Source organism: Adiantum capillus-veneris, chromosome 17 (genome assembly GCF_014529385.1).
Source record: "Adiantum capillus-veneris isolate H3 chromosome 17, ASM1452938v2, whole genome shotgun sequence".
Classification (NCBI taxonomy): Eukaryota; Viridiplantae; Streptophyta; class Polypodiopsida; order Polypodiales; family Pteridaceae; genus Adiantum; species Adiantum capillus-veneris.
Window position 1 is genome coordinate 4,538,182 of NC_140947.1, and position 24,286 is coordinate 4,562,467.

The following is a 24,286-nucleotide window of genomic DNA, read 5'->3' on the forward strand; positions in this document are numbered from 1 at the left end:
CATAACACACAGAGCAGTTGTGACAAATCCATGCTTATATTGCATGGCTAATGCACAATCTCTGAGAGTGTGCAATGGAATAGAGCTCCCAACAGACATCTTCAAGATAAAACTTTTAGGTCAGTGCTTGATATTCCTCTGAGTAGAGTTCACGTCTATACGCTTCGTGCACTCTGTCAAATAATTGAAAAGGTGGTTCATTTGTACATATATTTTACATGGACATTAAAGCCATAGAGTGAGTCAAAAAGAGTGATCAAAGCATTAGAGGAAGTGCTCTCAGACATTGGTTTGCATGGAGGCAATGTCAAAATCAAAGAGGACCCTAAGACGTCTCAAAGTCGTTACAAGGTACCTAGGAAAGCATCGATAGGTGGCGTGAAGGCCAGAAGGTTTCTTGGGTTTAGCCTCAAAGATTCAGATAGAGAAGAAAGGAGAAACTTGTTCAACAAATGGAAACAGTTACATAAAGTGGTTAAAAAAAATGCTGGTGGTGGGGCAATCTAAAATCACAAGGCGAACGCTTGTAAATCACTAGATAAAATTTTCCACTACATTGAGCAGCATTCTTAGGACCAAAGTAAGCTCACATCATTTTAAGCAGCCTTGCTGGATTGGAAAAAGGATTATCTTATAGGGTGGGATGGGCAACATATCACACATTACATAGTGGGTTAGCATTCTATGTATACAAAACAAAATTTTAAATTGTACTCTACTAACCATTTTGTTTTATTTCAATGCAGCACATACTGTTCAACCATGGTCCATATTTTGCCAAGACATACGGCTCACTATCAATATGGTCCACACAAAGCATGGAAAAAATCCACTACATGAAAAGAACGGATTATTTTAAGCACACTAGACATGGGGGAAGTAAGGGCAATAGCCTATTAGAGTTACACCAATGGATTTATAGACAACTAATTTTAGAGCAAGACAGAAGGAGCTTCTTAAGAGTTTAGAAATTACACGGTCTTTACAACACATCTGCAAAGAGAAGAAACAGATCGCTTGAGAAAATTCAAATGCGGGGGAGCGCCATGCGAGGTGGCGACAGTCACGAGTCAGGAGTGGGAGAAGATGGACCTGAGGGAGAAGATGGACCTAAGCTCTTCGTTTTTATCCTCTTCGATGCACCTCCTTCTTCCTCACTTTGTACCTCTTCAATGCGCAAGCTCTGTAGACGAGCTCGTTCCTCTATTGATGGCAGCATCCCCACGGGCATCAGGCGTCTTCTCTCCCTCAAAAACAGCCGCTTGTTGTATGGATCTAAGCTCTTGGGGTCTTCAACCCTTGCAGCCAGAGCCTAAGCTATGTAGGCAAGCAATAGGGGGCTCTGAGTGCTTGGCACCCATACCCAATGCCAAAGACGCATAGAGAAAACTGTTTCTAAATCAAAAGTAGTCTTTTTGCGTTTAGTGGGAGGGGGTGCCCACCACAATCTTGTAATAACTTTCATTGAAAACAGTAGGAACTTTGTATTGTCCTCGGAATATTCCTTGTGGTATATTATGATCTACAAAAAAATAGTAAAGAATTTATGGACTGAGATGAGTACAATTGCCAAGTACTTGAATTGTTTCTATAAACCTTTGTGTGGTTGAAACGCCCGATGTAGTGAGACAACGTCGCATCCTTGCCTTGTACTCCAGTGACAAGCCCTTAACGTGACCCTCCGGCTCTTCTAAGGAAATTATCGTCATACACTAGCACCTGTCAACAAAAAGGTTGATCATGATATTTTATCACTGGGCCATCTCCAATACCATCTAAATGCCTTTAAAAATTACCATCCGATTCTCGTCCATTTCCAGTGTCGACCTTCCCCACAAGTGAATAGACTGCCTATTCATTACCTGAGCTCTGGGTGCCATGGGCCTACCCATGTTTTCCAAGCCGAGTTGTTTTGTTGTCGATTGAAACTGCTCATCTGTTGGCAAATGTCCTCTCCGGACTTCACTTCATTGAATGTATCTTTGATCAGTTGCCACCCTGAAGTAAACTGTGAGTCGTGGATAGTTGTGTCAGCAATAAGATGTTGGTCCACTCCATCATCATTTACAAATCCCATGTCTGCCTCACAAAAATCCGCAATTACAGTCGGGCAGTAGTCCTCCCGTATATTCAGCTCATGCATGATATCTGTGCGCAGAACATAGTGGGTGTCGCCCTCCATAACAAAGCTGGGAGCGCAATTCAGAGGCAAAGTCACTTCCTTATTTGGGCTTTCTTGCTTGCACCCTATTGCTGCATCCGCAAGAGAAGCAAGAGTTAAGCCTGCATCAAATGTTTCCTTTAATACCTCTACCTGCTCTTCTTCTGGGTCAAACTGCACCTCCACATCCTCTACCTCTTCCTTCGGTGCCAATGGACAACTACTGAAAGTTGTTGACTGGGAAGTCTTTAACTCACCGTCCTTCTGCACGTGGTAGAATTCAACTAAGCGGCACTTTTTGAAGTGCTTTATACACCTGTTGTACAAGCAGTGCATTGGAGGGACACTTTTCTAGACTGCGATTCAGTCTCCTTGAAGCACTCTTGTCAGAAGGTAGGCTGGGTGCACATATCTCATGCCATCAACTGTCATGGAATTGTCACAAATGACTGCCTCATACTGTTGCAAATGGGTTTGTAGGTACTCAAATGAGCAATCTATAATCCTCTATATAGAAAACTATGCATTAACCATTCCTGATAGTTCTGGTGTACAGTGATGAGCACGGGCATTGTACCATGACTGAAAGAAAAAGCAAGTCAAAACTACTATTCAAAACTGGTCTGTATTTGGTGTCATACCCAAGCGAATATTGAGCCTCGAGTATCCCTCAAGGTCTCTATTTGCTTGGTTTTGTCCCGTGCGCTAATGTCATAATAGGTGACGTCACTTGAGTCAGAACTAGGCGAATAGGCGCCCCAAGAATCTCCAAAGGGCCCTATTCGCTTGGTTCTGACCCAAGTTGAATTTCCGTTGTACCCACAACGTCTGTCTCCAAGACTATGATCCCCCATGACTGAAAGAAAAAGCAAGCCAAAACTACTATTCAAAATTGGTCTGTATTTGGTGTCATAACCAAGCGAATATTGAGCCTCGAGTATCCCTCAAGGTCTCTATTCGCTTGGTTCTGTCCCGTGCGCTAATTTCATAATAGGTGACGTCACTTGAATCAGAACCAAGTGAATAGGGGTCCCAAGAATCTCGGAAGGGTCCTATTCGCTTGGTTCTGACCCAAGTCCATTTGGAACAAGTGGATTAGAACAGAGCATTTAATGTTATCAGTAATAGATATATAGGCCTACTCACGCACTCTGCCCAAACATAGCATTGCATAACAACTCAAGCATGGTCACATAAGGAGTAATTATTCCAACCATGCGGTGCAAGACTTCTAATATTACCCTAACGACCACTCTTTGGCCCTTGGAGTGTTGTTCCTATAGTGCTCTAATCCCGTAATACAGTGGCTTCAGTGTACACACAGTTAACAGCACACAGGAAGGGGAGAGAGAGAGAGAGAGAGAGAGAGAGAGAGAGAGAGAGGGAGAAAGAACCTGTCTCTGCAAAATCCAATGGCGCCGAGTTGGATGGTGATGTCGTAGGTCGCTGAGAGCAAGAACCAGAAGGTGGCTAGGAGGAAGAGGAACAAAAGGCGAAGGCAAGGGCGATGGTGACGCGGCAACAAAGGACTCAAACCAGTGGAGGTCGCAATGCAAGATCACGAGAGGTGGCCAAGGGAAAGAGCGCAGAAAAGACAAAATCAATGGCGATCTGTTTGTTCTACTTGGAGATGGAGATGGCGACTGCAAGGGCGATCGGTGTCTGACTCTAAGCGAAGGATGACGAGAGGTGGCCAAGGGGAAGAGCACAGAAAAGGCAAAGGCAATGGCGATCTGTTTGCTCTACTTGAAGATGGAGATGACGGCTGCAAGGGCAATTGGCGTCTGACTCTAAAAGGTCACTCGGAAAAGGCATGTGGGTTGTGCTCACAAGGACAAACAGTAATAAATGGGCTCAGATTCCCATGCAGTACGATCTACCAACCACAATCTCGGGTGTAATTATGTGCATAAGTGAAGTTGTCACCCTCACTGAGGTAAGCATTCTAAGTTTAGAGGCAGTACCCCCACCAAACATTTTAACTATATTCGATGCACCTGTTCGCTTGGTATTGACCTCGGAAAATATTAATGATGTTTGCTATTACACTTTTCTGAGGTCGGAATTAAGCAAATAAGGGAAGGTAAACCCTGTTTGTTGCACCTGTTTTTTTTATATCAAATACGCGTTTTGAATTTATAAGGGAGAAGCACAATTACAACTTAACACCCATGGAGGGGGATGAGAGAAAACACTAGGGACATGCCCAAAGGCCAAAGTTCCAGACTTTACAAAAAGTGGTCTACTAATATCCGTGGGATACAACTAGCAATAAAGAGTTAGAAGTTAATCCTTTTTCTTCACAGCCAGTCTATCTCTTCCTGAAGCTTGTTGGCAAAGTTCAAGGCTTCCTCATATTGACTGGCGTGCTCAAGCACTTCATCCTTCGTCTCTTGTACCCAATAATAGATAACAACTAGAGAGCCATTCTCGGCGAGCAATCCCAGCAGGTCTTCAGCCCTTCTTGCATCCAGAGAGTCTTTGAGGATTGAGACTTTGTGCTTGTAGATCCTCATTTGTTCCATCTTGAGGTTAGCAACTTGCACAGAGCATCCAGCAAATAAGATCCTCAAACTAGGAGCTTGAAAATTGGGAACAAAAAGGAAAGAATTTCTGAGCTTCCAAATAATCCATAAGAATTCTATCCTAAACCTATTCCAAAAGTCATAGAGGAGGCCAGGTGAGTCCCCTAAGAGTAGTTTTTTCCACCCTAATTGGTGGCCAAGGGTTGGTACTAAGGGGGAAAGGATCGGGGTGTTGGTTTGACAGTTGAGGAAAAGGTGTGGGATATCTTCCACTACTCTTATGCACCTGAGGCAAACAGAATTACCAGTGGCTTACCTCGAGGATTGACTCCCGTGTTGACAGCATCCACTCCCGGGCTGTGTCGGTGGAGAACGCTAAGGGTACCATCGGGGGAGGACCAAGGGGGGACCTCATGAGGGAGGCCCGGATGCGGTCCTGCTGGCGCTACAGGAGTGTCCCTTGGAAAGGCATCACCACTGTTCCAAGCTTCCTGTAGTTGCTCTGCGAAACCTTCAGGGAGATTCTGAAAAAGCTACTGGTTAAATAGACTAGACGGACATGCCTGAAAAGCAGAGCCTAGGTTCTGGCTGATGAGTGGTCTATGAGACGGTGGGTTGGAGTACCTCCATGCATTTTCATGAGAGGTAGACGTGGGAGGGAGAAGCAGTGGTACCACCCCCCCCTAGATTAGGGGAGGTGATGGGAGGGCACGACATGACAATTAGGTCAGCATGGACTCATCTTGAGTTCACTGGAGCTCTCATTCGTCTACTTCACATTGGTATTTTGTTGCACATGTTCGCTTTATACTGACCTCAGAAAATATAAATGATGTTTGCTATTACACTTTCTGAGGTCAGTACCAAGCGAATAAGGGAAGGCAAACTCTGTTCGATGCACCTGTTTGCTTGGTATTGACCTCAGAAAATATAAGTGATGTTTGCTATTACACTTTTCTGAGGTCAGTGTCAAGCAGATAAGAGAAGGCAAACTCTATTCGATGCACCTGTTCGCTTGGTACTGACCTCAGAAAATATAAATGATGTTTGCTATTACACTTTTCTGTAAACATCATTTATATTTTCTGAGGTCAGTACCAAGCGAATAAGGGAAGGCAAACTCTGTTCGATGCACCTGTTCGCTTGGTACTGACCTCAGAAAATATAAATGATGTTTGCTATTACACTTTTCTGAGGTCAGTACCAAGCGAATAAGGGAAGGTAAACTCTGTTCGATGCACCTGTTCGCTTGGTACTAACCTCAGAAAATATAAATGATGTTTGCTATTACACTTTTCTGCAAACATTATTTATATTTTTTTAGGTCAATACCAAGCGAATAAGGGAAGGCAAACTCTGTTCGATGCACCTATTCGCTTGGTACTGACCTCAAAAAATATAAATGTTGTTTGCTATTACACTTTTCTGAGGTCAGTACCAAGCGAATAAGGGAAGGCAAACTCTATTCGATGCACCTGTTCGCTTGGTACTAACCTCAAAAATATAAATGATGTTTGCTATTACACTATTATGAGGTCAGTACCAAGCGAATAAAGGAAGGAAAACTCTGTTCGATGCACCTGTTTGCTTAGTACTGACCTTATTTGAAATCTTAAGTCCCTTGTGCTGACAAATTACATGTCGTTTTTTGTTATGCTATTTGTAAAGATGCCTCGTGCAAAGGCCACGCCTAGAAGGGCAACAAGTGACTCTTTGAATGCTCAAGCAAGAAGACGCCGATATGAGGTGCACAGAGGTGTACTGCAAGAGCTACGAAGGATCGAACGACACATGCAACCAGCTATTCCACGTCTTCCTTTCCAACGAGTAGTGCGAGAGATTTGCGACCAGTGGAGAGTCGGCATGCGATGGGCCAGCAGTGCACTTCTCTGCCTGCAACAAATTGCAAAAGACTACCTCGTTGAATTCTTCAGCGATGGATATATACTAGTTGCCCATACACCGCATTACAATCATGCCGCGGGATTTTGACACTCTTCCGAGGCTCCACTTCCGCTACGATGGGCTGCTTCAGCCAGTACCTATCCGGGATATGAGAACAATGGATATTCTTAACATCCCCCCTCTCCATCCTTGTGCACGACAGACAGAGCCTTCAGGGCTGGATTAAATAGCAGAAGAACATGATCATGGGTCGAGAGAAACGACACAAATGGGTAGGCTGAGCCCGTTGTAGAGGGGCATGAGCAAGCCAGAGTGGACCCCAAGGTAGTCATGGAAGAAATAGAGACAATTATGGAGGAGCAAGCTAGACCCCAAAATGAGCAAGGCATGGAGGATCCGGAGCATGTGTCGGAGGATAACGATGAGGGGCATGAGCGGGCCAGGGTCGAGAGGAATGACATAGATGGGCAGGCTGATGAGGGGCATGAGCAGGCCAAGGTGGACCCTGAGGCATTTATGGAGGAACCAATATTGAAGGAAAATGAGCAAGGCATGGATCCGGAGCCGGTGCCTATAAGGGAGGATCATGTGCCTTTAAGGGAGGATCTGGGCCTGTAAGGGAGGATCCTATGCCTGCTAGGGAGGACCTTGTGCCTATTAGGGAGGAGCCTGAGGCAGCCACGGATAAAGCTTAAGAAAGACTAGGAAAAGGCTCTGCTTCACAAGGGCCATCCAACGAGGAGCCTTTATCAGATGAGTCAATTATTTTAAAGCAAATCAACGAATAGAACGAAGAGGAGTTGCAAGTTTTGATCAGTGCAGCACCTCTGCATGCACAGATACTCTTGCCTGGAAGGTCAGAGGAGGCCTGCATTTTCAACCTCGATCAACAAGACTTCCTGTGCATGCGCAATTTCACCAACTCCAACGCAACGGATTTCGTCAACATTGCTTTGTGGTACTTCTCAAGGTCTTTATAAGTCACGGGTGGTTCATTAAATGGCTCACTACCAAGACATGGGTCAATACCAAGCGAGTCAGTGGCTTATGGAATTGGATAGTGATACCACTCGCTCAGTATTGACCCATGTCTTTGCGGCAGTCGTCAATGTTGTTGTGTTACGTCTCAAAAAAAAAATTATAAGTCACTCTTGGTTCATTAGATGGCTCACAACCGCTAAGACATGGTTCAATACCAAGCAAGTCAGTGGCTTATAGAATTCGATAGCTGCCCCAGTCGCTCGGTATTGACTCATGGGTTTGTGGTAGTGACAGTCCGGTGAAATATCTTAAGTCTAATCTCTGCCATTGATTCATGTTAGGCACGCTATCTCACTTCTGTCCCCTGAGGTTCAAAACAAAATATATGTAATAGATCCGCTGATATCGCTTATGTTGCAGAACAACGGAGTTTCCTTGTTGGCTCTAATGGGTTGGTTTAGCATAGTCAATTTTGATCTAGCGTGCTTTCTGGTCACTGCATACAATCAATCATGAGTTTCTTCTTGCCTTGTAAAAACCATGTTGGATTTAGGATCTTTCTCCTCATCTTTGATGGTTTTGGTGTAGTGATCATTGGAGTCTGTTGTTATTTGACATTGAAGATAAGATTGTCTATTACGCAAACTCCGGGCAAAGCAAGGCGTTTCACGGTCGTGTAAAAACGTAAGGCACATCTGGGTACATTTGGAAGTAGTGTTTCTTTGTAATGTGTTACTGGCTCAAGTGGTTATGTATGTAGTGCCGCGTAAAAACTTGTATGCTGTGTAGAGCATGTTTTCTTAGAACGTGATCTAGGGAATACTATCCGGCACAAACGAATAACCATGCCCATGCAGGTTGATGACTATAGTTGTGGCTGACAAACTTGTTTGAATGCTTTGTTGCTCCTCAATCAAATTTTGGATGTACCGAACGTAAGTAATCGTGTTGTTTCATTATTTGTTGCAACGTTTGTATTAAAAGAAGAAACATCTTTACTTACTTTCCTATTATCACGCTTGGAACTTCAATTACATAACTACACCCCCAACAATGTGCGGCATTTTTCTGTAATGGCCATCCAGCATATTATAATCTCGGTAATCAGACCTACAAGAGAGGAAGGGGCGAGAGCTGAGGAGTTCAAACAGGCTCGCGTTAACGAAATGACACAGTGCTACAATCAGGCTCAAGAAGAGATTCGAAATATGCAAGAAGCAATAAATCAATATTATGCGGACACCGCAAAAGTAGAGGAATGGGCTACACGTCAACGGCAAGAGCGAGAACAGAGGGAAGCTTCATAGGTGCAAGATGCATGGGAAGCCATGCAAGAGGCCCATGATTTTGAACGACGCAAAAGGATGCCCAAGACCAGCGTCCCCAGAGGTAGAAGTAGCAGCAACCGGGACAGAGGGCAGGGGAGTGGTGGCAGCAACCGGGGGAGAGGGCAGGGGACCAGTGGCAGCAATCGGGGGAGAGGACGGGGGAGCAGTAGCAGGGAAAGGGAGTAATAACTTGTATACATCTTAATAGAAACAACACAATTTGTAAAGTTTTGAAATAATGAAAAGTGTACATCTTTAAACATTGTTTGAGCGGCACAAAATGTCTCAGTATTAGTCATTTTGAAGAGTTCATCATGGTTTGCATGGCATCAAAGCTCATTGCGTGCACAAGGTATGTGACCTAGCTTCCGGTGGAAGCAATTAAGTGAAGTTTATTTGAGAGTGACTCCTTCCACAATGTTGTTTTCTCCTTGCGTCTTGGAATCTGAAAAGAAGAAAAAGTTAGATTCTATGTCTTAATGTATTAAAGACAATCAAAATTCATCCATTTAGTAAGCACCTTTTTATTGTTGAGACTGAATGCATACAATTCTGGCAAAAGTGGAAGTTCTTCACATGTAAGATCTAGCCTGAGCTGTGCAAGAGTTGTGCTTGACATTGTCTCCATCACAGTAAGTAGGCTGTCTCCATTGATAAAGGTTTGTTCTCGAGGCTAGACTCTGTATCTTGGTCGAGTGGAATAAGCTGCCCACTAAGAAGATGATATCTAAAATAGTAAAACGACACTATGAAATTTTGAGAGCTTATAATGAACTTGCAAATTATGGACTTCTTTTGCAAAATACAGATTTTGCCCTGTGATTGTTTCCTATCCTAATTATCATTTAAAAAGTCCAAATAGCTCTCAGACTTGCAAATGAACATTGTTGTGGTAGTTCTTATTTGCTCATCGAAGAAGAAATCTACAAACACTTCAAGAGGCATAAATAGTGCGAGCCGAACTATTTTTGTGGCAATTTAATACTTGAGGGACTTTTGTATATCCTGAAACAACTTATTCCTAAAGCTTTCACTAGTTTGCGAAGCTGGCAAAGACAAATCCTTGCTATCAAAGGATGGAAGTGACAAAGGAGCTACACGACCCCAACCAATGAAATTTCTTGATTCCACATATGAAAAATCATAAAAGAATATTCCATTATCTGCAAGTTCCTTGTGCTGTCTTCCTCGGTACATTTGCTCATCAATAAATGCATGGAAAGCATCAAAAATCCCAACTATGCTCTCAACTGGTTGCCAATCTGTCATATTCGATGGATAAATATCCGAAACATACCAAAGATGATATCCACCACTTAACCTTCGAATATAGTCATGCACTAAGTGAGATGCTCAAAATAACTTACACTTGGGTCGATGTGTGGAAAACTTGGAGGAGATGTTTACAACCTTGAGTTTGCATGCTGGAAAGCATGTTGTATGAGGACACACTTTAAACTCTTTAACTTGTCCCTTGAAAGCCTCCACGAAATCATTGTGTTGCCTCCTCTTCCTCCTCCTAGTTTGCAGCAGAACCCAACTTTTGATAGTTATTCGAAATGGTATCCATGCTTGATCATCTGTAGTATAACTGTTAAAAATGCTAACAGAGTCAATGGTAGCGCTAGGCCTTCGAGAAGTAGTCATGGTGTGCACTAGAATACACAGAAAGGTTAGCGCAAATATGAAAAAGGGAAGAAGTTTTGAGAGGGAAGTAGAGCTACTCAAAGTCATATTTGGGCAGAAACATAGATACTAGATAGAGTCTTCAATGAAAGTTTTGAAATTCGTGGGTACAGAGTTAGTACGACTTATGGCATTTATGCCTTCAAAACGTGAAATTGTGCAATTTGATGAACAAAAATAATATTTTCTTCCTTTTTTCTAAAAGAGCTTGGCTCCAAAATGTCGATTTTCAACGTAACGTTAGCCTCTTTCTCATTGGTCGAGCGCCACTCTCTTTTTAAAACTGAAAGGCCCAAAAGTGAGTCCAACTTTCTCCTAATGTTAGGGTGATTATACATGACTTAAACACTGAATCTGCTTGCCCAAGAGATAGCGTCCACTTGAGGATGGCGAGCAGGAATTTGGTTAGGTCGTGTTACAAACAGTCGACACAAAGTGTTGTAGGTTGGGAACCTTGAGGACTAGTAGCAGTAGATGCATAGTGACAGTAGCAGATGTAGGACACTTTCTACATCCCCAAAAGCACGGAGCTGCAACCCCACATGTTACATCAACATTCCCCTCATTGATTAATCTACCACATCTAGCTCTTTGGTCAGCAGCCTTTGCCCATAGTTGAGGTAGATCCTGATCCTCAAAACGTGTTATCTACCTTTGAGCCTTTAAAGTGTGTCCCATCTATATTGGGAACTTCGAACACACCTTTATTGGTAACTACAATTTGATTCTGGTATAGGAGATGCATCATTCACAGATGCTAGTCAATCACATCATGCAATTGTGTCACTAGACATTACAATACCTAGCCTTGAAGAGCCAATGGATGTTGTACCTATTGCTACTAGTGTTTCTTCTTAGAGTTCTCAAGAGGCCACAAAATCTACAATGGATGATCAGTTGAGTGATCAGTTCAAATCAACCAAGGAAGTATATGAATCCATGTTATCTACGATTGGGGATGCTACAAACCAAGGCTCGTCCTCTAATGCTTTATCACAAACTTCCCAAACGCTTGTAGATGAATTTTTAAAGATAAAGTCTGCTATTGTGAAGGGATTTACAAAACTGCAAGAATCTATCCCGAGTTCAGTGGATGATACTAAAATGTTGTTGAAGAGCACATGTGATAACATCAATGGATCCATTGTAAGTGCATTTAAAGGTGATACTCTCCCAGATGAAAACTCAAGCATTGAACTACTGCCAAAGGTGGCAAAAGTGGTCAACTCAAATGTTTCACTAGTTACTGACAAGTCCTTTTCAGATGGCGACCCTTGTAAACAATACACTCAAGAAAATTGTGACAACATTTGAACACATCACATGCAAGGCCATAATAGTCGTAGGTGAACTTGTGGCAAATGGGTTTTTCTTCCACAAAGGAGGTTCTACCACTAAATGTGGAAGTGCATTTGAGCACCTTGGAGTAAAAAATATCTCAGAATTTTCGACCATTGCAGAGTGTTCTTCAACATGCCTACAATATCATTATGGATGTCGAAAGAGCTGTAGGAATCAATCTTGAAAACCCTATCATTCCAATCATGTTGGTTATTGGTGGGTGTTCTCTTTAGGTTTAATTTACTATATGGGATAGTTGTGCTTTGGTGGATACTCAGGTGACTTATCATTGTGATCTAAACCTAAAGCGTAGCCACTGATTGGTTTGTGCAAATAAAAGTTGGATTTGAAGTGGCGAACTTAGAGGCACGCAAAGGCAAGCACAGATAGACACATTTTTTATGTTATCATTAGTGTTTGAGTACATCATAAATTATTTTCTAGTGCCTATTGTGTTGGGTTTCAGGCCTGTGGTAGGTGACCGGGCGCCCGCCCTCTTACATTATTTGTTCATTGTTCATATAGCAAATAAGGAGGAGAGAGTAATTGCTCTCTCATGCTCCACCAAAGATAGGCTTTCCTTCTCTTGCATCCCTTCCCCCTTCTCTCCATTCATTCCCTTGCACTCCGCCTCTGCTCCATCAAGTGGTATCAGAGCTCATGAGCAACCTCGAGCCCCGACTGCTCCCCACCACGTGCAGTGGCCCCCTTGGCATCTCAGAAGCAAAGGCAGCAGGTAGAGTTGAATCGGATGCGACAAAATCGGGTCGAGCTTGAAGCAACAGACAGGGAGTCAAGTTGCAGGTTGAGAGAAAGAGCAAGGAGTTGAAAAGGCTTGGAAATCGAGAACTAAGCAAAGATACCAAATCGAGCAAACTTTTTGCACTGAAAATCAAGCAGCAGGTTGGGACCTTGAAGGCTTGAGAGCCTGTGAGCAAGGAGTAGCGGACTTGAGCAAGCATCGAGGTCGTGAGCAAGCCCGGGCTGCAGGGCATCGAATTGCAGTAGCAAGCAGCAATTGGTGAAGGCGGGCAGCCAGGCTTGACACAGGGTGCAACCAATGCATAGAATCAGTTGGCTTGAGGAGACGGGAGCACCGAGTATTTAAACCAAGAGCAAGAGAGAGAATTGAGAGCTGTAGCAGCAAATCGATAGCGCTGCCATCGTGAGCAAGTAATTTGGCTTGGCTTGCTGCAGATGAGGCCGAACACACCCAAACACAGCAAGGCCCTACACACAGGACCCAAACACACCCTCACTGTTTTACTCAGGCTCGTCAGTACAACAGAAGAACCGAATCTTTTTAAAAATTTCAACCTTAAGACACCTATATGTGTGCAAGGGTGCACTCGCACCGACAAACTTCCCAAAACTTCCCCGAACCCCAACTCCCCACAAGGGCTTGCCATGAGAGATTGAGAGCAAGTGTGAGAGAGAGATAGCAAGCGAGCGAGTGAGAGGTAGAGATAGAGCTCTCTTTTGGCGTGTGTGCGTGAGCGTACACAGGCACTGGCTCCTGACAATTACCCTACTGCTATTTGGCTAGCCACTCCCGTCCGGCGGTGGGGGACGACATCGACATCGACACTGATTCTTGCATTTCAGCATCGGCTTCACATTACTTCCATTACGGGTAGGTTTTTGACATTCGACCCGACATTGGTTTCACACGGATGACATTTTCTCGTGATCGACAGATGTGCTTGCCACACGCACGGGTGAGGTGCCTCTACCATAGAGGAGTGACACCCAGCATCGACACCGATCGTGCTCTATGGCACAGTTTTTGGTTACGACAACTTTGGCGGCTTTTCAACTAGCGTATTTATGTCCGGTGGTGAAAATTGGCACATAGAGACACCGACACATATAGGTTATAGTGGGCTTTTCATCCCGTTTACAAAGAGATTCTCCAGGTTTCTAGACATAGCCTTTGACAACAGTTTCTCTACGGATAGATGCGTTGACAGATGCATTTTTGTCTGAACACACCTAATGCTATGAGCTAATTTGAGAGCAGATATCACTGCAGAGATCACTTTTACTGCATGCAACAGTTTTTGGCGCCAGTTTGAGCGCGGTTCACTCATGTATGTTGAGTTGTGGACATTTCCATTTGTACTACATGTGGAGCCATTTTTTGCTCTTTTGGTAGTTTTTCTCGGTCGTTTTTGAGTCTCGGACCAAAAGAACCCTTTCTGAGATTGTGGCTAGTACTTTTGTGTCTGCATTAGCCTTTGGAGGGTCGATAGCGTGAGGTTTTCTTTGAGTTGGGGTATTCTCAAATGTTGAGATACCTTCGGTGATACAAGTAGCTGGAGTTCCCCTTTACAAAACACTCGCCATTGGACATGTATCTGGACAATTTTTTGTGCTTTTAACACCGAGTTGGCGGTCACACAGCAGTGGTTGTGTGCAGTATATGTCTAGTGGTTCTATTTTGAGTAGTTTATGTGTTTTTGAGTTGACTTTTGACTCCTCATACAAAGAAGACTCTGTAGATTTTTCCCGCGAGTCTGTTCTATGCGTTTCTTTGCATTTCTAGCTGTTCACATAGTGACTTTCCTACATTTTGGTTTGAATTTTTGCTCCTATTCTAGGGTAAACTCTGCCAAAATTATTCCATGCAATTTGAATTCTGTTAATCATGGCTGCGAGTAGTGCTTCCAAAAGAGAGTACTACATCAAAAAGTTTGACGGCTCAAACTTTGTCATTTGGCGGTGGTGTATGCAAGATGTTTTGATCAACAAAGGTTTGATAGCACCCTTGCGTGCAAGAAGAGAGAATGCGTACACTAACGATGAGTGGGATGATTTGAATGAGCGTGCTATGGCGACCATTTGCCTGCACCTTGGTGAATCCATTTACTTTACCCATAATGGATAAGACCAATGCCAAATATTTGTGGGATGCTCTATGTCAGGCTTGGGATGGCAACAACGCCTTGAACAAGGTTTTCTTGATGAAGAAATTGATGAATATGAACATGAAAGAAGGCAGTAATGTTAGTTCTCACTTGAACGAGTTCAACAATGTGTTTTCATAGCTTACTTCAAAAGGTCTCAATTTTGATGATGAAATGAAAGCCATTTTCTCGCTATGTTCGCTACCATCGTCATGGGATACTTTCAACATAACCATAAGAAATTATGCACCCAATGGAACGCTAGATTTCAGTAGTATTGTTGGTGCATTGCTCACTGAGGAGATTCAACATCAATCTCTTGATGCGAGTGGGCATGGTGATGCATATGTGGCTAGTGGCAATCGTGACAAGCAAAAGCAGCGTGGTCGTAGCCACAATCGTTCACAGGATCGTAGGCAAGGTTGTAGTTTGAGTCGCGGCAAAGACATGCAAAATGTAGAGTGTTACTACTGTCATAAAAAGAGACACTTGAAGAAAGATTGATACACAATGCAGCGTGATAAGGGCAAAGAGAAAGCAAAGTCTGACAAACCTAAAAGTAGCATGAAAATTGAAGAGCTTAATGTGGCTATCTAGCCATTGAGACAATTTCTGACGTGCCAAAAGATGTGTTGACTTTCACATCGGATTTGCGTCATGATGCATAGCCTCTTCCCACTTTACGCTATTATCCATTTGAACGTCCTCTTTGTAGCAAGTGGGTTCACCACAATCAGTGACTAGCAAATAGTCTAATCCTGGCTCAAAATGCTCAGGTGCACGAGATGTACGAGGAGATCTCTGAAGTGCCTGACTGCTAGATTTTTCTCTCTCTCTTGAGCAACATGTGTTTGTGTACTAGTAGAAGGTACATCACTAGCACGTCCAACATTCTGTGTAACTGGCAGTGAGGAGACATCCTCGAACCATACTCTGCAATACTCAATGTCTTTCACTGGCTTTTTATGCATCTTAGACTGGTTGAATATCACTTGTGAGCTGCGTATGACCTTCCTTGATTCTGGGTTCTAGAGACGATATCCCATCTCTCCGTCTGCATGATATCCAATGAAGATGCACTTGTGTGATTTGGGGTCCAACTTTTGTCTAAGCGCTTTGGCACATGTGAGAATGCCTTACACCCAAATACATGTAATCTGTCATAATTGGGCTCTTTGCCCCTCTACATCTCCTGCAGAACCTTGTACTTTAGTGGTGTACTAGGTGAGCGATTGATGAATTAAGCAGCCTTCATAACAGCTTCTCCCCAAAATTCTTGAGGTAAGTTGGCCGTAGACAACATAGAAGTGACCCGTTCTTAAATGGTTCTATTCATTCTCTAGGAACACCATTTTTTGGTTGGTGTGTAAAGCGTGGTAAACTGTCTTCTAATGCCTCTTTTACTGCAAAAGTCCTTGAACTCGGAGGAAATGTACTCGCCTCCATCATCACTGCGTAAAGCTTTAAGCTTTCTACCCGATTGGTTCTCTACCAATGCTAAGAACTTCTGAAAGACACTAAAGACGTCGCTCTTCTTCTTCAAGAGATAAACCCACACCTTTCTAGTAGAGTCGTCTATGAAATGTTAGGAAGTATAACGCTCCTCCTAGAGACTTGATTGGCATAGGTCCGCGCACACGTCGCTATGAACAAGATCTAGAGGACTCCGTAACTCCTTGTCCAAAGGTGCTGATGTCAACCTAGTCTGTTTGCCATAGATACAATGCTCACATAAAGAGAATGCAAGTAATCTAACACAGGGATATAACCAGAATGCTGCAAGTCTTTCATTCCCTTTTGGCTCATATTTCCTAGCTGGCTATGCCACAACTCTGTAGGCGGCAGCGCGGAGTACACAAATAGAATGCTCTTTTACAGAAGAGACATAAAGTGAGTACAATGAGCCAAATTTTTGGCCTTTAAGCATGACCAAATTTTCCTTCTTGATAATCCAAGAACCATGAGCAATTATGGTAGTGTAACCCAAATCATCTGGCTGTTCAACTGACATCAAACTCTTTGTCATTTTGGATAGATGTCTGACATTGTGCATCATAAACTCGGTGCCATTACGCATAGAAAACTTGATACTGCCCACTGTATATATCAAGCTCATAAGAGTTGCCTAGCTTCACCGTGCAAAACCACTCCTTGTGAGGAGTCACATGAAAGCTATCACTTGAGTCCACAATCCAATTCTGCGCATAACACTCATCATGAGCTAACAATGCATCGAAGTAACTCGGATACTTTGCAAACGTCGTGCAATGCGACTACATGAGAAGTAGAGCAAACTGTCAGACTGTGGCAACTGCGATGTACGCGAATGATGTAACTCGATTTTAGCCAATCAAACTTCGGAATTGACAGAGTTACCTGTGGGTAAACATGCATTGCCATGCAACTGGGTGTACAAGAATAAGTATATCACAAATGATCGCGAGCCCACGTATAACGAAAGATTGGTTGCTAAAGGGTTCAAGAAAATGAAAGGCATGGATTTTGATGAAATCTTTTCTCCAGTGGTCAAGATGACTACATTGCGTCTTGTGCTTGGTCTGGTAGCCATCGAGGACTTGGAATTGGTCCAAATGGATGTGAAGAAATCTTTGTATGGATTAAAGCAAGGCTCAAGGCAATGGTACATCAAGTTTGATAAAGACATTCAGCCCCAAGGCTACGTATGGAGCCAAGAGGATCACTGATTGTGCACAAAGAGGTTAAACGATGGTTCACTCATCATTCTCATTTTCTAAGTGGATGATATGCTCATAGCCGGGAAGTCAAAAGATGAGATTGCACTTGTCAATGATGCCTTAAGCACGCAGTTTTCTATGAAATATTTGGGCGATGCACATCACTTTCTTGGTATGCGTATCAAGAGAGATCACAAACATGGTAAACTTGAGCTTTCACAAGAAGAGTATATTCATAAGGTCTTGCAACGTTTTAATATGCAAGGGGGGAAAGCATTGAGTACCCCAATGGAAGCATACAAAAAAGGCAGAGATTGCAAATGTGCCGTATTCTTTAGTAGTAGGCAGTCTTATGTTCTCCATGGTTAGCACACGGCCGTGCATATGCAGTGGAAGTGGTCAATAGGTTTATGGCAAAACCACGCAAAAAGCATTGGGAAGAAGTGGAGCACATCTTGAGATACATTAAGGGCTTAGCTGGCAAGTGCTTACACTTTGGGAACAATGACTCCATCCATAGTTGGATACACTGATTCGGATTATGTGGGTTGTGTGGACACTAGGGGATCCACATCTGGCTACGTTTTCTTGTTCGCTAGAGCATCAATTTCTTGGAGGTCATGTATCCAAAATTGCATTTTGTCTTCCACCATCGAGGCAGAGTATGCTGCAGTTTCTAGTTCCAGTAAAGAAGCCGTGTGGTTATCTCATCTAGTGTGAGATTTTGGTATACAGCAGACTCCAGTGCTACATTGTGACAGTCAGAGTGCGATTGCTTTAGCAAAGAACCCCATGTTTCACTCCAATTAACAACACATAGAGGTCAGGTATCATGTGGTACATGATATTTTGGCTAGCAAACGCATTGAGTTAGCCAAAGTTCACACAGATGAAAACCCAGTGGATGCTCTAACAAAGAGCCTAGCCTCAGAGCGGTTCGCACATTGCATAAAAATAATGGACTTAGGGTGAAGCTACAGTCATGCTTCACGGTTTTGTACTTTTGTACATAGTAGCTCCTACATTCTTTAACCACTTGGGCCACGTTGGCCTTAGAGTGGGAGATTGTTGGGTTTGAGGCCCGTGGCCAGTGCCCTCTTACATTATATGTTAATATAGCAAATAAGGAGGAGAGAGTAATTGCTCTCTCATGCTCCACCAAAGACAGGCTCTCCTTCTCTTGCATCCCTTCCCCCTTCTCTTCATTCCTTCCCTTGCACTCCACCTCCGCTCCATCATGTTGTATCTCGACGGTGGACACTCTAAGCAGCTGGTATTGAGAGGCCCAACATGCACCTTGTGAGGGACTTGGATGCAGTGAAGGAGAGGCCGAGCATGCTGGTGGTGCAACTTGGATGAGCTCTTGCAAGATGTTGATTATATAAACTTGGAATTGCCTTGTGTTGAAGCCAATTTTTTTAACCTGCTAGAGGAGAAAAAAATTGTGCCTTCAACGGGCATTTTCAACTTGCGTTTCCAAATGCAAATCGGAAATGATTGGTGAGTACCCAACTCCTCTTGCTCCCTCTACCACAGGTCCCTAATGTCGACTAAATATGATCTCCACTAAACGTCTACCTTGACATCTGCTCTAGCTACGCTGCCATTCTCACACCAATCATAGAAAGCACACTCATCTCTCTCTCTCTCTCTCTCTCTCTCTCTCTCTCTCTCTCTCTCTCTACAAGCTGTGGAGATGAGCTGCAGCTGTAGTTGCAGCATATTGTATGATTCCACACAGGTGATTGCATCTAGGAAGAATCCTTTAACCTCATCCATTAAGAAGAACCAAGAGACTTCAAGCCCTATCTTAGCCATGCCCTTGCAGCTTTTGCGTGTGGTGTGCAGTCAAAAGCTCACATTGACACGTCTTATCAACCTCATTGATTGCGTGTTGGGGTGGCAATGAGATGGCTGTGTGAGACAATGTAGCCAATTTGGTGCCTTTAGGATCAATGCACGTCGACATGTGGTGTCATAATAATCAATATCTAATTCTCCTAAATGATTTTCTCATATTAAACTGATCATTTAATGTGGGGAAGTGCCAAGGGAGAAAAAGCTAGAATATTGGTTAAGCTAGCAGACCGGCCACAGTAGGGATCCAAAGGAGGGAAAATAGGGATCCAAAGGGGGGGGCCATCTGCAAAAGAGCCATGTGAAACAATGGGCCAAAAAGACCCTAAGGTTCAGCCCATTAAGACTTCCAAAATGCTAAGGTTCCAAAATTCAAAGGTTGTGTCCAAAGGTCAACCCTAGGAAAAATTGGATGCTTTGTGTGTGCCCTAAAAGTCTTTGCACATCCCTACATGGGAGGGGGCGAGCCCCAAAGCTAGGGGATGAGAGAGAAAGCCACACACACACACACAGGCTCCCTTTACACAAAGGGAATGAGGGACACATGTCAGCTCCCTAGGCCAGATGCCCACAAGGTGTGCCCAGTTCCTATTGGAAGACCCTTGAAGTGGACCAATGAGAATTAAGCTAGAGTAAATCTAGTTTAATTAATTTAAAAACATTTAATAAAAGAAACCAATGAGAATTAAGTCTCCTAGAAGACTATTGGGCAGTCTCCCAAGGGGTCCAATGAGCATTCAGGAGCCCCATGGCTTGCCTGATTCCTATTGGCCAGGAGGCAAAGGGGTCCAATGAGAGTTTAGTTTAATTATTTAATTACCTAAAGCTCTCACAAAAGGGGAAAGGGGGACACATGTCTAAAGGCTATCACTTATGCTGCTTAATTCCTATTGGCTTGACCTGGGGAGGTCCAATGAGGCAAAGGCCAGACTTATTTAGCAGCTAGGGCTCGCCCAAGAGAGAGGGGGGGCTGATTTTTGCTTGGCATTGACACACACACTCTCACACTTGACCATGTGTGAAGGGAAAATACTCTATCTCCTCCCAAGCTTTAATGGAGAGCTCATCACCTACTCCAAGCTTGTGAGATAGAAGCCTACATCAACACTCTCTTGGCATGTGGATGCAAATCCAACCAAGAGCCAAGCTTCAATGCATGCTCATCTTCTCTACCAAGCTAATTACTAAGCTAAGCTATGCTAATATGAGTGATTATGTGAGGAGATGTACTTCTTTCTCGTAAGTTACTTCTTTTTCCTCTCAATCTACTCTCATACCCTGCTAGCTCTCACCATCTTCGAAGGTGTGTGAGGTCTTGGGTCTGAGAACGGGGATAATTCAAGTTGTGTTTGATTAAGTGTTTTGCTTGGTGTATGAAGCTTCCATCTTCATTGCACTAGCTAGTATTGAAGGAACACAAAGAATTGTATTGTACAATGTCTCTCTTGATGGGAGAAACCATAATACAAAGCCTTTTGGAGGGGGGACCGGCTCCATGCAAATCCGGTCCTCAACTGTTGTCAATAGCTTAATTGCTCTCTCTCTTTTGAAAGTATTGTCGATGCTATCTAACTAGGTGTTATGCTTTTTGTTGCTCTCTCCACCCAAGCACTCTTGTAATTCTCATTAGGAATCAACTCTAATGAAATGCTCACTATGTTCATGCTAATTTCCGCTACACATAAGATTTTAGGCCATTAAATGTTACATTGGTATCAGAGCTCAAGGTTTCTCTTTTCTTGCTCAAGAAGGGAGGTCCTCAAGCTAGCTACAAATGGTTGGTATTATTAATTGCCTGTGAATAAGTAGAATAGGGATTTTTCAGCCTTGCAGTGCGCCTGCCTTTGTGCAGTTAACGGGGCATCACCGTCGAGAGCTATGGTCTTAATAGTGGAGTCCTACGGGGCTTGCCTACGGCTTAACCACTATTGAGCTATTAGAAGCTTGACAGGAGCCGGTGCTGTTTTGGTGTCGAAAGACCCTCTCTTCTATTCCTTGCAATTAATGGTATTCGAGCCGCGGGTACAGTAGCTTGAGTGCTTTTTCTAAAGGGGTAAAGAGGAGTAGCAACTAGGGCTTGAAGTGCCAAAGTACACCTAAAAAGTTTACACCTAAAAGTTGTTAGAATGGCTGACAATATTAAAGAGAGTGAAATTAATGTTGATAACTTTGATTTTGCTCATGAGCAAGCTACTAATGATGCTTCAATGCTTGTTAATTATCTTGTTTCTAGGCTTCAACAAGCCATGGGCAATCCATCTCTCCAAAGTGAAGTGCAACGGCAGCTCCGTGCTCACGGGATTCTCCAAGCTCATCACCATGACGAGAGAACACCTAGGAAGCCTCCTTGTGAGACTACCAAAAGAGGTCTCTCTCCGATTCGGGAAGAAGAAGAGAATCCATATGAAGGGCTCAAGAACTTACTTCTTGATGATGCATCTCCTTCCCAAAGGAGAACTCAAGAGCCTCCACCGAAGGAACGAGAAAGAAGCGAGTCTCCCGCCACCTCGGCGGAGATGGCTCCACGAAGACGGCGGGCTAAACGCTCTCCATCACCACCAAAGCGGAGAAGACCATTACACTCTTCTCCACGCCATAATTCAAAGAGGGATGATAAAAAGCAAGAGAAGAAAAAGGCGAGAAAGAGGACACCCTCTTCTCCATCTTCTTCATCCTCTTCCTCTTATGAAAGCTATGGTGAAGACGACAAAGATCGAGACAAGAAAAAGGCGAGAAAGAGGTCACCCTCTTCTCCACCTTCTTCAAATTCTTCATCTTCTGAAGAAAGTGATGGTGCAACTTTTGAACCATCAAAAAGAAGAGGCCATAGGAAATCCTATGCCGCATGGAAGAGGTCGTCCAAGCTGAAGAAATTCAAAGAGGGAGGGAAGAGCATCTCTTTCCTTACCTATGATGGCACCTTCGGTGCTACAGACAAAGTTTTGGCCTTTATCCAGCAATTCAATGCGGCGTTTGGAGATGAGGGCTTCACGGAGTCCTCTAAGCTACGCCATGTAGCTATGCACTTTCAAAAGTCCGCCAGACAATGGTGGTCTAGCCTACGAGCCAACGGTGAAGCTCCACGAACATGGAAGGCTTTAAGAGCTTCCATTATGAAGCAGTTTTTGGCCACCGATGCCAAAGACAAAGTACTCACCGAATGGCGAAGCTTAAAGCTCTCTCCCAATGAATCCATCCACAAATATGTAGACAAGTTTTGGGACCTACAACTCAAAGCCACTGTCTTCAAAAAGTTGGATTTTGGAGAGCAAAAGCAACAATTTTGTGCGGGCTTAACCGAAGAAATGGCGGAGTATGTCAACTCCCAAAGGCCACGTACCATATCGGCGGTAATACACCATACTATGGTGGCCTCGAGAATCAATTTCCAAACGGGGGGTAAAAGAAATAATAAGCCCCCGGAAAACAAGGGTTCCAATGAGCCTAAGGGGAAGGACAATGTCCAAAAGTCTCCTAAGGGCAATTCCAACAAAGCTAAAGAGAAGGGAGTTTACAAAGGAAAGAATAAACTCTCTCCTGAAGAGCTTGAGCGTTATCGTAAAGATAACCGGTGTTTCAAGTGCGGCGAACAAGGGCATGCGTACCGCGCTTGTCCCCAAAAGAACAACCGCCAAGATCCTCCTAGAGCTTCTTTGGTTGAAATCCAAGAGGAGGAGATTCACCAAACTCACCACAAAGGATCTCCTCTATGCCATGCTTGGGGAAAGGTAAGAGAACATGATGCTTTTATTCTCCTTGACCCTGGTTCTACTCACAATTTTATATCTATGGAGTTAGCCACCAAGCTAGGCATACAATCCTACGAGATGAGAGATATCCTACCCGCAGACAGTGCCTTCAAGGGGCAAGAAGCTTCAGTCACTCCCTTAATCGGGAAATTGAGGCTTCATGTCCAAGGCTATGTGGACAAAGAGGACTTCTTTATCTCTCCTCTCAAGCATGAGGATGTAATCCTAGGGGCACCATGGTTTGACCGCCTGGCTGCCGATGTTAAATTTCCTGAAAGGAGAATCTCCTTTAAGTTCAGGGAAAAGGACATGTATATAGATGCTAAGGAGATGGGTAACACCATCCCCATTGTACATACACCAGCTTTCAACAAGTCAATAAAGAGCTCTATTTCCGTGTACATGATTTTTGTTAAAGATTCTCAAAATGAACCTAATGCCTTAACAAAAGAAAATAAAAGCAACCAAAAGGAATTAGAGTTATTCAATTTTCTCAAGGGGTTTCAAGATGTTTTTATTGACGACATCCCTTGTGAGCTACCTCCTAAACGAGGTAATGACGACCATGCAATTGAACTTCTTCCAGGAAGTTCACCGCCTAACAAACCTCCTTATAGAGTTTCTCAAGCTCAACAAGAGGAGATTATGCGGCAAGTGCATGACTTAGTTGAGAAGGGCATGGTTAGGCCTAGCTCATCTCCATTTTGCTCACCTGTGCTATTAGTGCAAAAGAATGACGGCACATATCGTATGTGTGTCGACTATAGAGCACTAAATAGGATCACTATCAAGAATAGGTTTCCCGTTCCAAGGGTAGAAGACCTATTTGATAAGCTACAAGGATCGACCTACTTCAGTAGGATTGACCTAAAAAGTGGCTATCATCAAATAAGGATAGTTGATCAAGACATTGTAAAGACCGCATTTCGTACTACATTTGGTCTTTACGAATACATTGTCATGCCTTTTGGCTTGACTAATGCACCAGCCACATTCAACCGCTTGATGGAGAAGCTGTTCAGGCCTCATCGAACCTTCACTGGAGTGTTCTTTGATGATATTATCATCTACTCTAATTCATTGGAGGAACACAAGCAACACCTCCAGGTAATATTTCAAGTTTTAAGAGAGAATAAACTTTATGTTAATCG

General features: G+C 43.5%; 1 pseudogene; it reads left to right on the forward strand.

Moving 5' to 3' along the window:
* Window positions 1-6,921: 6,921 nt before the first annotated feature.
* On the forward strand, window positions 6,922-12,222 carry LOC147436741 (uncharacterized; annotated as a pseudogene).
* The last annotated feature ends 12,064 nt before the right edge of the window (window positions 12,223-24,286 follow it).